Below are 11,617 nucleotides of genomic sequence, written 5' to 3' on the forward strand. Positions count from 1 at the left end.
AACGAGCAGTGTACATATTCATTAGGAAAACATAGTCATTTGGCAATAAGTAATATTGTAATAAAACAAAGATTTATATATGGATGCACTTCTTTATTGAAACCTTTAAGAGATTTTTAGTCAAGAAATGCATGTAAAGGTGATAATTATATTGAAAATTAAATTCCATGAGATGAAATTAAGCTCTCACTTTTCCATTTATGCATCGATGTGTTGAATTGTTAAATGACCATTGTATATATTGACTTTCTCATACTGTGGGCAGGGCCCATGAATATATATATAACTTAGCCATTGCATGTGAAAGCTGACCAGGATCATCTAAGACATACCCATACCCGTATATGACCGTCAAGTGTTAAAAGTGGTTTGATTGCGGTGAAGTGGGACGTACATCTCCTGTAGGCTCACTTTCAATTAACGTGATTCCATACATGGATTACCATACAAAATTTGACATCATAAAGGTGTACTTTTAAGTCTCTAGCAAACACTTTGTGTTATGACGTCACTTTGTGTTATGACATCACTGTGTGTTGTGACATCACTGTGTGTTGTGACATCACCGTGTGGAGACATCACTCATCGATCATCTTTTCTCTTTTTTTCTCATGACAGGACAGGACCATCTAAGACATACCCACACCCGTATATGACCAAGTGTGACAAGTGGTTTGATCGTGGTCAAGTGGGACGTACATCTGTAGGCTCACTTTCAATTAACATGATTCCATACACAGATTACCATACAAAATTTTGACATCATAAAGGTGTACTTTTAAGCCTCTAGCAAACACTTTGTGTTATGACATCACTTTGTGTTATGACATCACATTGTGTTGTGACATCAGATTGTGTTATGACATCACTGTGTATTGTGACATCACATTGTGTTATGACGTCGTTTTGTGTTGTCGCATCACTTTGTGTTGTCACATCACTTTGTGTTATGACATCAACGCATAGAGACATTACTCATCGATCATCTTTTCTCTTTTTTTTTCTCCCCATGCGGGAAACACGTGTGGAACAGGCACTACATCGATAAACAGATATGCAGAAAGACACACGAAATTGCGTTAATGGAAAGTGGGCCGTCAGACAGTAAAATATGCCAAGTAGACACCTCTTGGGCAAAGATTCAGAGGGAGGTGCTGGGAGGGGGGGTGGGTGATGTATTATCTTGATCACTTGACTGTTTATTTTTAGTAGGGTTCACCATATTAATAATTATTAATGCATGTTAGTGTACATAGGAATGTTATAGCCCCCCTCCCCAAACTTTTAAGTTGCACCCCCTCTACAAATAAACTCTATCTGCCCCAGTTTCTTCAGTTGATAATATCATTTAGTGTAGTACCTATGGCTGTCTAGTGTAGACTTGTTGTTTGAGGGACTCCTCTTTATCTGGTATATAGAGGAGGGTGTTTGGTGGTCTTGCTACACAGGTGGTTCCACTCAGGCAGGTGGATGTAATAACTAATTTGTTAGCAGCTTTTTCTCCAGGAGTTTTCTGATGATTACAATGAAACCAGCAATGGTTGTCGCAGACATAATGAATATGTACATACAGCATTATGATGATGCTGATTAAAGATTTATTAAAAAAAAGAAGAGTTTGTTGATTTTGTTTTACTTTGAATCCTTGCAGGTAACTTACAAAGATATGATAATCTTTGATATACTAGTTGTAGTGAACTGGTTGGAATAGGAAAATTTCATTGGACTCGAACGCCTTGAATTTGGAAAATCAGAGGGCAAGGCCATTTGGCTTAAATTGATGAATGTTTTTAGGGAACATTATGGCCAGAATGCAGGGCAAAAGGGCAAATTTCAACAAATGTTTCAATATAACATGACGGCACCCTCTCAATAGAAATAAATGTGAACAGTTTCATGGTTTTGAAGTAAAACAACTTTCAGGAGTCGTGTTATTAGAATGATGACAATTACAGTGAAACTCCTCTAAACTGGACACACTCGGGACCAAGTAAAAAGTCCGGTTTACAGAGGTTCTCTTCTACACAGATATTTAAAAAGGGACCATGAAAAACGTCTGGTTTTGAGGGAATTCCGGTTTACAAAGGGTCCGATTTTGAGAAGTTTCAATGTACTAACATGCAAAATATGACATGGCCACTTTGACCATGAAACTGTTTAATTTTCAGGGCATTGCAACACATGGCTAGAGTATTGAAAAGTTGAAAGTTCGTTTTGTATAATGACACCACTAGGCACATTGATTTGTAAATCATCCGTTATCAAACATTTTGGTAATTTTGACATAGTCTTAAAGAGGAAACTTCCTACATTTTTCCATTTAGTAGCAAGGGATTTTTAATATGCACCATTGCACAGACAGCACAGCACATACCATGGTCATTGATACACCATGCAATATGCACTGGTTGGAATGAGAAATAAACCAACAGGTCCACTGATGAAGATCAATCGTAGACTGATTGTGGTGCATCAGGCTAGTGCTTTATCACTGGGCTTTGTTACACCCCGGCTAGGGCACTTAATGTCCCCAGTTAAATCTGTAGGGTGAGGGGAGCAATCGATCCTATGTCTTGTAACACCACTATCAAGTACTCTGCAATTGAACAACACACCGGCCTTAGTGGCATCATGGTTAGACCATCGGTCTACAGGCTGGTAGGTACTGGGTTCGGATCCCAGTCGAGGCATATGATTTTTAATCCAGATACCGATAGTGAAATAACAGAACAATATTTTGGCTGTACCATCTGAGAAATCACCCACCCCAAAAAACACATGAAGATTCCAGTTATGACAAAAATCAGAAGTTTGATAAAATTACACATTCATCCAATTAAACCTTCAAAAACAAGAGGATACGGAATGAATATTTATCTAACGATAGCTCTACACATATTGAAATTATATTTATTTATATACATGATCAATATCCTGATGATAAGATGTTATGGTGTTGACATACTTTGCTTTGTACCGGCCTCGGTGGCGGTGTGGTTAGGCCATCGGTCTACAGGCTGGTAGGTACTGGGTTCGGATCCCAATCGAGGCAGGCATGTGATTTTTAATCCAGATACCGACTCCAAACCCTGAGAGTGCTCCGCAAGGCTGAATGGGTAGGTGTAAACCACTTGCACCGACCAGTGCATAACTGGTTCAACAAAGGCCATGGTTTGTGCTATCCTGCCTGTGGGAAGCGCAAATAAGAGATCCCTTGTTGCTAATCGGAAAGAGTAGCCCATGTAGTGGCAATGGCGGGTTTCCTCTCAAAATCTGTGTGGTCCTTAACAATATGTCTGACACCATATAACCGTAAATAAAATGTGTTGAGTGCGTCGTTAAATAAAACATTTCTTTCTTTCTTGAACAACACTTTACTAAACGGGAATATTTTTTTATGAAACCTCGGCACAAAACTCTCTAGCTTTAAAATTTTTATTTGAACACTTTATCAAGAGAAAAGAAAAACCTGCCACTAAGCTACTGTCAAAAGGGATATATTATCTATACTTTCATTTTATGTGGTGAGGGATCTAGCTCAGTCGATGGAACGCTTGTCTCAGGTACTTTGGTTACAGGATCAATCCCCCTCTGTGGACGCATTCTCTGATTTGGTTTATTACCCATCCCAACCAGTGCATCACAACTGGTATATTAAAGGCCTTGGTATGTGTTGTTCTGTCCCTTTCTGCTAATGGACAAATTTTGCTTTTTTTTTCCTCTAAGACTATTAATTAGAATAACCACGTTTGACCGGTCTCTGTGGTGTCGTGGTTAGGCCATCAGTCTACAGGCTGGTAGGTACTGGGTTCGGATCCCAGTCGATGCATGGGATTTTTAATCCAGATACCGACTCCAAACCCTGAGTGAGTGCTCCGCAAGGTTCAATGGGTAGGTGTAAACCACTTACACCGACCAGTGATCCATAACTGGTTCAACAAAGGCCATGGTTTGTTCTATCCTGCCTGTGGGAAGCGCAAATAAAAAATCCCTTGCTGCCTGTCGTAAAAGAGTAGCCTATGTGGCAACAGAAGGTTTCCTCTAAAAAAACAGTCTCAGAATGACCATATGTTTGACGTCCAATAGCTGATGATAAGATGAAAAATCGATGTGCTCTAGTGTCATCGTCAAATAAAACAAACCAACCAAATGTTTGACATCCAATAGCTGATGATGAATAAATTTGTGTTCTAGTGGTGGTGTTAAAACAAACAAACTGCATTTGCATGTGGTAACATTGATATAATAATCACAGGACACTGGTTGGGTAATATTTGGTGATGAGATTATTGTATTGCTGTTGTTTCTCAGAATAGTTTCAAGAAAAATGTTTGACTTTATGTCTTCTCAACACATTTTAACTATGATTCTATGTTGTTGGATATGTGCTTACGATAGTACTGAACCAAATAACTTACGGATGGGTCAAAGTTCGAGGTGCACCAAACTTTTGATAGAGAAGTTAACACCACAAGTCCTGTGATTATTGATAAATGTGAGTGTTGGTTTTTTTAAAAATATAGTTTCATCTGGGCAAAAAATGTATGCCATTTTATTTCATCTAGTACCACTGTGTCAAATAGCCTTGTGCTTGAAACATGTATGGGGTATCTGTAAAAAAAAAGTACTCAAATTTTGTGCAGAACTAGGGTAGTCATAGACGCTACCCGTTATCTCAGAAATGAGCAGCTTGACCCCCAATTTTTTCTGATTCACTTTAAGTGTGAGGGGTGGTAGTATTTATATCTGTGGTGTTCATGTCGATTGATATGCTGCAGGTAGGAGTTTTAGCCACATATGTTACTATTGTCGTCTATGGGTTTTGATTTGGTAGTATACACCCTTACAGACCACAGAGGTAATCAGAGAAAATACGCCATGCACTACTCTTCAGTGTAGCAAGGGATCTTTTATTCTGCAACCACCGTTTCTGTTGACAGAATATGATGACGGATCAAGCAAAGTCATGTGCTGCTACTAGCAAGACATGACTTTTGACATAGCGCATAGCTACATTACAAAATTGCTCATTTGACCTCTAGGTCATCATCCCCTGCGTGTGCTGTAACCTCACCGTGGTGCAGGGGTGTAACATTCTCTTTGAGAATGGCCAATACAGCACAAAATTGAAGTTTTGAGTAAAATTCAGTATCCGTAAAATTCTGTGATATTTGTGTTTTTGCACAGTTCTTTACACTGTTTTTGTTTAAGTCTTGAATTTTTATATTGATGTTGATCATCACTTTATTTATTTGCATTACCATAGTTTGACACCCAATAGCCGATGTATTTTTCGTGCTGGGTTGTCGTTAAACATTCATTCATTCATTCTAGGTCATCATACAATGTGGCTGAAATAACAGAAATAATAGCTTTTCTGCTTAATTTTTATGGTCTGCATGAGAAATCAAACTAAAACTCAACTCCATAACGTATTTTTCAGATGCACGTGCTCAGTGGTGTTGTGGTTAAGCCATTGAACAGGGTTAGCAGCCCGGTACCGGCTCCCACCTAGAGTGAGTTTTAATGACTCGATGGGTAGGTAGGTGTAAGACCACTACACCCTCTTCTCTTTAACAACTAACCCTCTGTCCCGACAGACAGCCCAGATAGCTGAGATGTGTGTGTGTGTGTGTGCCCAGGACAGTGTGCTTGAACCTTAATTAGATATAAGCATGAAAATAAGTTTAATAAAGAAAGTAATGATGGACTGAATCTCAGTACTGTGGGGTTCATTGCCAGTCACACTGTTATCTTCCTGATGCCGTGGATGGAGGCTTTGGTTGATTGCCAGTCACACTGTTATCTTCCTGATGCTGTGCATGAAGGCTTTGGTTGATTGCCAGTCACACCTTCCTGATGCCGTGGATGGAGGCTTTGGTTGATTACCAGTCACACTGTTATCACACTGTTATCTTCCTTCCTGATGCAGTGGATGGAGGCTTTGGTTTGATTGCCAGTCACACTGTTATCTTCCTGATGCCGTGGATGAAGGCTTTGGTTGATTGTCGGTCACACTGTTATCTTCCTGACGCCGTGGATGGAGGCTTTGGTTCATTGCCAGTCACACTGTTATCTTCCTGATGCCGTGGATGAAGGCTTTGGTTTATTGCCAGTCACCCTGTTATCTTTGGTTTATTGCCAGTCACCCTGTTATCTTCCTGATGCTGTTGATGGAAGCTTTGGTTTGATTGCCAGTCACACTGTTATTTTCCTGATGCTGTGCATGAAGGCTTTGGTTGATTGCCAGTCACCCTGTTATCTTCCTGATGCTGTTGATGGAGGCTTTGGTTTGATTGCCAGTCACACTGTTATTTTTCTGATGCTGTGCATGAAGGCTTTGGTTGATTGCCAGTCACACTGTTATCTTCCTGATGCCGTGGATGAAGGCTTTGGTTCATTGCCAGTCACACTGTTATCTTCCTGATGCCGTGGATGGAGGCTTTAGTTGATTGCCAGTCACACTGTTATCTTCCTGATGCAGTGGATGAAGGCTTTGGTTTGATTGCCAGTCACACTGTTATCTTCCTGATGCAGTGGATGAAGGCTTTGGTTGATTGTCGGTCACACTGTTATCTTCCTGATGCCGTGGATGAAGGCTTTGGTTGATTGTCGGTCACTGTGCTGGGTTGTCGTTAAACATTCATTCATTCATTCTAGGTCATCATACAATGTGGCTGAAATAACAGAAATAATAGCTTTTCTGCTTAATTTTTATGGTCTGCATGAGAAATCAAACTAAAACTCAACTCCATAACGTATTTTTCAGATGCACGTGCTCAGTGGTGTTGTGGTTAAGCCAATGGACAGGGTTAGCAGCCCGGTACCGGCTCCCACCTAGAGTGAGTTTTAATGACTCGATGGGTAGGTAGGTGTAAGACCACTACACCCTCTTCTCTTTAACAACTAACCCTCTGTCCCGACAGACAGCCCAGATAGCTGAGATGTGTGTGTGTGTGTGTGTGTGCCCAGGACAGTGTGCTTGAACCTTAATTAGATATAAGCATGAAAATAAGTTTAATAAAGAAAGTAATGATGGACTGAATCTCAGTACTGTGGGGTTCATTGCCAGTCACACTGTTATCTTCCTGATGCCGTGGATGGAGGCTTTTGGTTGATTGCCAGTCACACTGTTATCTTCCTTTGGTTGATTGTGTCACACTGTTATCTTCCTGCCGTGGATGGAGGCTTTGGATTGCCATTGTTATCTTCCAGTCACACTGTTATCTTCCTGATGCCGTGGATGAAGGCTTTGGTTGATTGCCAGTCACACTGTTATCTTCCTGATGCCGTGGATGGAGGCTTTGGTTGATTGCCAGTCACACTGTTATCTTCCTGATGCCGTGGATGAAGGCTTTGGTTGATTGTCGGTCACACTGTTATCTTCCTGACGCCATGGATGAAGGCTTTGGTTGATTGTCGGTCACACTGTTATCTTCCTGATGCTGTTGATGAAGGCTTTGGTTGATTGTCAGTCACACTGTTATCTTCTTGATGCTGTCCATGAAGGCTTTGGTTGATTGCCAGTCACACTGTTATCTTCCTGATGCAGTGGATGAAGGCTTTGGTTTATTGCCAGTCACAGTGTTATTTTCCTGATGCTGTGCATGAAGGCTTTGGTTGCAGTCAGTATTGGCTGTTAATATTTATATGTTCTCTTATTTCTTTTCATGAGTATAACAAATGGGATATGACAACTATGTAGCTGGTCAAATAAAATATGTTTCAGGAAATATTAACTAAATATAATTAAGTTGTGCTATTCAGTGGGCAAACTATTGATTCAGCACTGTCTTTAATGTAAATGAAAAGTCACTTGGACATAATCTGCCATTGGATTTTGTTGAATCTTTATCATGTATGCACACAATTCAATCAGACTGATGTGTTTGAAATTAAAATTTATTAATGTTTTTAACTCTTTCCTTCTCTCTTTTTTTATTTATTTTTTATTTTTTTTTTTTTTTTTTTTTTTTTTTTTTTTTTTTTTTGCTATTCATTGATACAGGGTGTGAACATGAAGCTCATTTTGTGATTTCCTAAGTGAAGATTAATGCACAAATCTATGGTCTGTGAGCTTAATTGTAATGTAAAGGATGCCAAGTTTCAGGCATAAAATGTTCTGATTGCTATGTCATTTCATTGTAGCTGAACTAATGGGTTCCAATTATTTATACAATTCAAACACTAGGGTTAGCGATTGAATTTTAGTGTTGTTTTAGAACTCAAATAAACATTCCGAGTGCTATTTAGTTTTGGCTATAATATGTGACAGAAGGCCACAGATCACAGTTATCATCCTATTTGGTTGTCCACAATCTATAAATATATCTGCACAAGTAGTCTGCTGTTTGACTGATTATTTCATGGCAGACAGCTTTGTAATGGCATTACTATATTATTTTTTTTTTTTTTTTTTTTTAACGACACCACTAAAGCACATTGATTATTAATCATCAGCTATTGGATGTCAAACAGTTGGTAATTTTGACATATAGTCCTAGAGATGAAACCTGCTACTTTGTTCCATGATTAGCAAGGGATCTTTTATATGCACCATCCCACAGACAGGATAGCACATACCACGGCCTTTGATGTGCCAGTCCAATTGCTATTAGATTGAAGTTGACAATGAAGTGCATATAGTTTGCAAACGTGTGCAGCTTGTGAACACTGAAGATTTCTTTATGGTAATTCCAGCCCATGCAAGTGTAGTAGCCTACTTTAGTGTACCCCAGTCACGTTTAGTCAGTTATTTACTTGAACCAAAATCCTGGGAGAAAGCTGGACAACGGGTTGTCCTATTAAGGGTTTTTTTTGCCCTCAGACAGGCAAAGGAGCATTAAAAAAGATCCACAGGCCTATACTGATATTAAAAAAGTGCTATAACCTGTATAGAAATTTATCCTATAACTTACCTATGATATCCACGTCATAATCCCATGTGATAATATAGAATATTAATCCGTGTAACAATAGTATGCAGTCGAATCCACTTTATTGCATATCAGATTATAGCATAAATTGGTTATTTGCATATTATTCGGCTGCACAGAACCATTTAACATTAAATCAGTACAAATTATGCTGCATATTTGAATAGCTTTATCAAGACAAACATCGGTTAATTGTATACGAAAACCAACAAAATCTAGAAAATTTCATCATAAAATGTTCCACAAACCTTTAATATTTTACCAGAAACAATTGTAATTACACAGAGAAAAAAGCAGAATGTTCTATATTGGTTAAAAACTAACATTAAAAGTAGAAAAAAGTAAAAGCGGTTACTAAAACAGGCGATGCACAATGTTGACATCTCACGCAAGAAGCCCCATCGTAGTGCTTATAGCAATGTGTTCAATCTGGCAAATTGGTACGGTCTAAGTAATAAAGTGGTTCTGTGACTGGATCATTTGTTTACATGCCAACAAGACCTGTATATCTGAATGTAATGTTTTCAAATATTTAGTTAAAATGTCTGACGTCAAACTAATTTGTGCTAATTGTGATGACGTCACATTATTGATGGAGGCGACTTTAGCACTATGATTTACTAAATATTGAATGGAAATGTTATTTTAAATGTGTTATAGGATAAATAGAATTTGCTACTCATGTTTTTTAATACGTAAAATATTAACCTCATCTAGTTCATCATTATATGTCTTGGCAGAGCTTTGACAAATACCAATTAACATTGGCTATTTCTCAGTATATCAAAGGTTATGGTATGTACTATCCTGTCTGTGGGATGCTCATATAAAAGATCCCTTGCTTGTGTGGTGGCAGCAGGTTCCTCTCTCATAAATGTTTTAATCTGTGTGGTGCTTAACCAATGACCAATGCCATATAACTATAATTATGTGTTGAGTGTGTTGTTAAATAAAACATTCCTTCCTTCCTTGTTATATCTTACACTGGCATAGGAAGCGGGGGTGGGGGCAAGGGGGAAGCAAGGGGGAATGTGCCCCACACTTTGTAGCAGCAGTGATGATTTTATATATTTATACATATATATATATATATATATATATATATGTGTGTGTGTGTGTGTGTGTGTGTGTGTGTGTGTGTGTGTGTGTGTGTGTGTGTGTTTGTGTGTGTGTGTACTGGGTTCGGATCCTAGTCGAGGCATGGGATTTTTAATCCAGATACCGACTCCAAACCCTGAGTGAGTGCTCCACAAGGCTCAATGGGTAGGTGTAAACCACTTGCACCGACCAGTGATCCATATCTGGTTCAACAAAGGCCATGGTTTGTGCTATCCTGCCTGTGGGAAGCACAAATAAGAGATCCCTTGCTGCTAATCGGAAAGAGTAGCCCATGTAGTGGCAACGGCGGGTTTCCTCTCAAAATCTGTGTGGTCCTTAACAATATGTCTGACACCATACAACCGTAAATAAAATGTGTTGAGTGCGTCGTTAAATAAAACATTTCTTTCTTTCTTGAACAACACTTTACTAAACGGGAATATTTTTTTATGAAACCTCGGCACATTAAAACTCTCTAGCTTTAAAATGGTTATTTCAACACTTTATCAAGAGAAAAGAAAAACCTGCCACTAAGCTACTGTCAAAAGGGATATATTATCTATACTTTCATTTTATGTGGTGAGGGATCTAGCTCAGTCGATGGAACGCTTGTCTCAGGTACTTTGGTTACAGGATCAATCCCCCTCTGTGGACGCATTCTCTGATTTGGTTTATTACCCATCCCAACCAGTGCATCACGACTGGTATATTAAAGGCCTTGGTATGTGTTGTTCTGTCCCTTTCTGCTAATGAACAAATTTTGCTTTTTTTTTCCTCTAAGACTATTAAGTTGGAATAACCACGTTTGACGGTCTCTGTGGTGTCGTGGTTAGGCCATCAGTCTACAGGCTGGTAGGTACTGGGTTCGGATCCCAGTCGATGCATGGGATTTTTAATCCAGATACCGACTCCAAACCCTGAGTGAGTGCTCCGCAAGGTTCAATGGGTAGGTGTAAACCACTTACACCGACCAGTGATCCATAACTGGTTCAACAAAGGCCATGGTTTGTTCTATCCTGCCTGTGGGAAGCGCAAATAAAAAATCCCTTGCTGCCTGTCGTAAAAGAGTAGCCTATGTGGCAACAGAAGGTTTCCTCTAAAAAAACAGTCTCAGAATGACCATATGTTTGACGTCCAATAGCTGATGATAAGATGAAAAATCGATGTGCTCTAGTGTCATCGTCAAATAAAACAAACAAACCAAATGTTTGACATCCAATAGCTGATGATGAATAAATTTGTGTTCTAGTGGTGGTGTTAAAACAAACAAACTGCATTTGCATGTGGTAACATTGATATAATAATCACAGGACACTGGTTGGGTAATATTTGGTGATGAGATTATTGTATTGCTGTTGTTTCTCAGAATAGTTTCAAGAAAAATGTTTGACTTGATGTCTTCTCAACACATTTTAACTATGATTCTATGTTGTTGGATATGTGCTTACGATAGTACTGAACCAAATAACTTACGGATGGGTCAAAGTTCGAGGTGCACCAAACTTTTGATAGAGAAGTTAACACCACAAGTCCTGTGATTATTGATAAATGTGAGTGTTGGGTTTTTTAAAAATATAGTTTCA

The sequence above is a fragment of the Gigantopelta aegis genome, chromosome 2 (genome assembly GCF_016097555.1).
Source record: "Gigantopelta aegis isolate Gae_Host chromosome 2, Gae_host_genome, whole genome shotgun sequence".
NCBI lineage: Eukaryota > Metazoa > Mollusca > Gastropoda > Neomphalida > Peltospiridae > Gigantopelta > Gigantopelta aegis.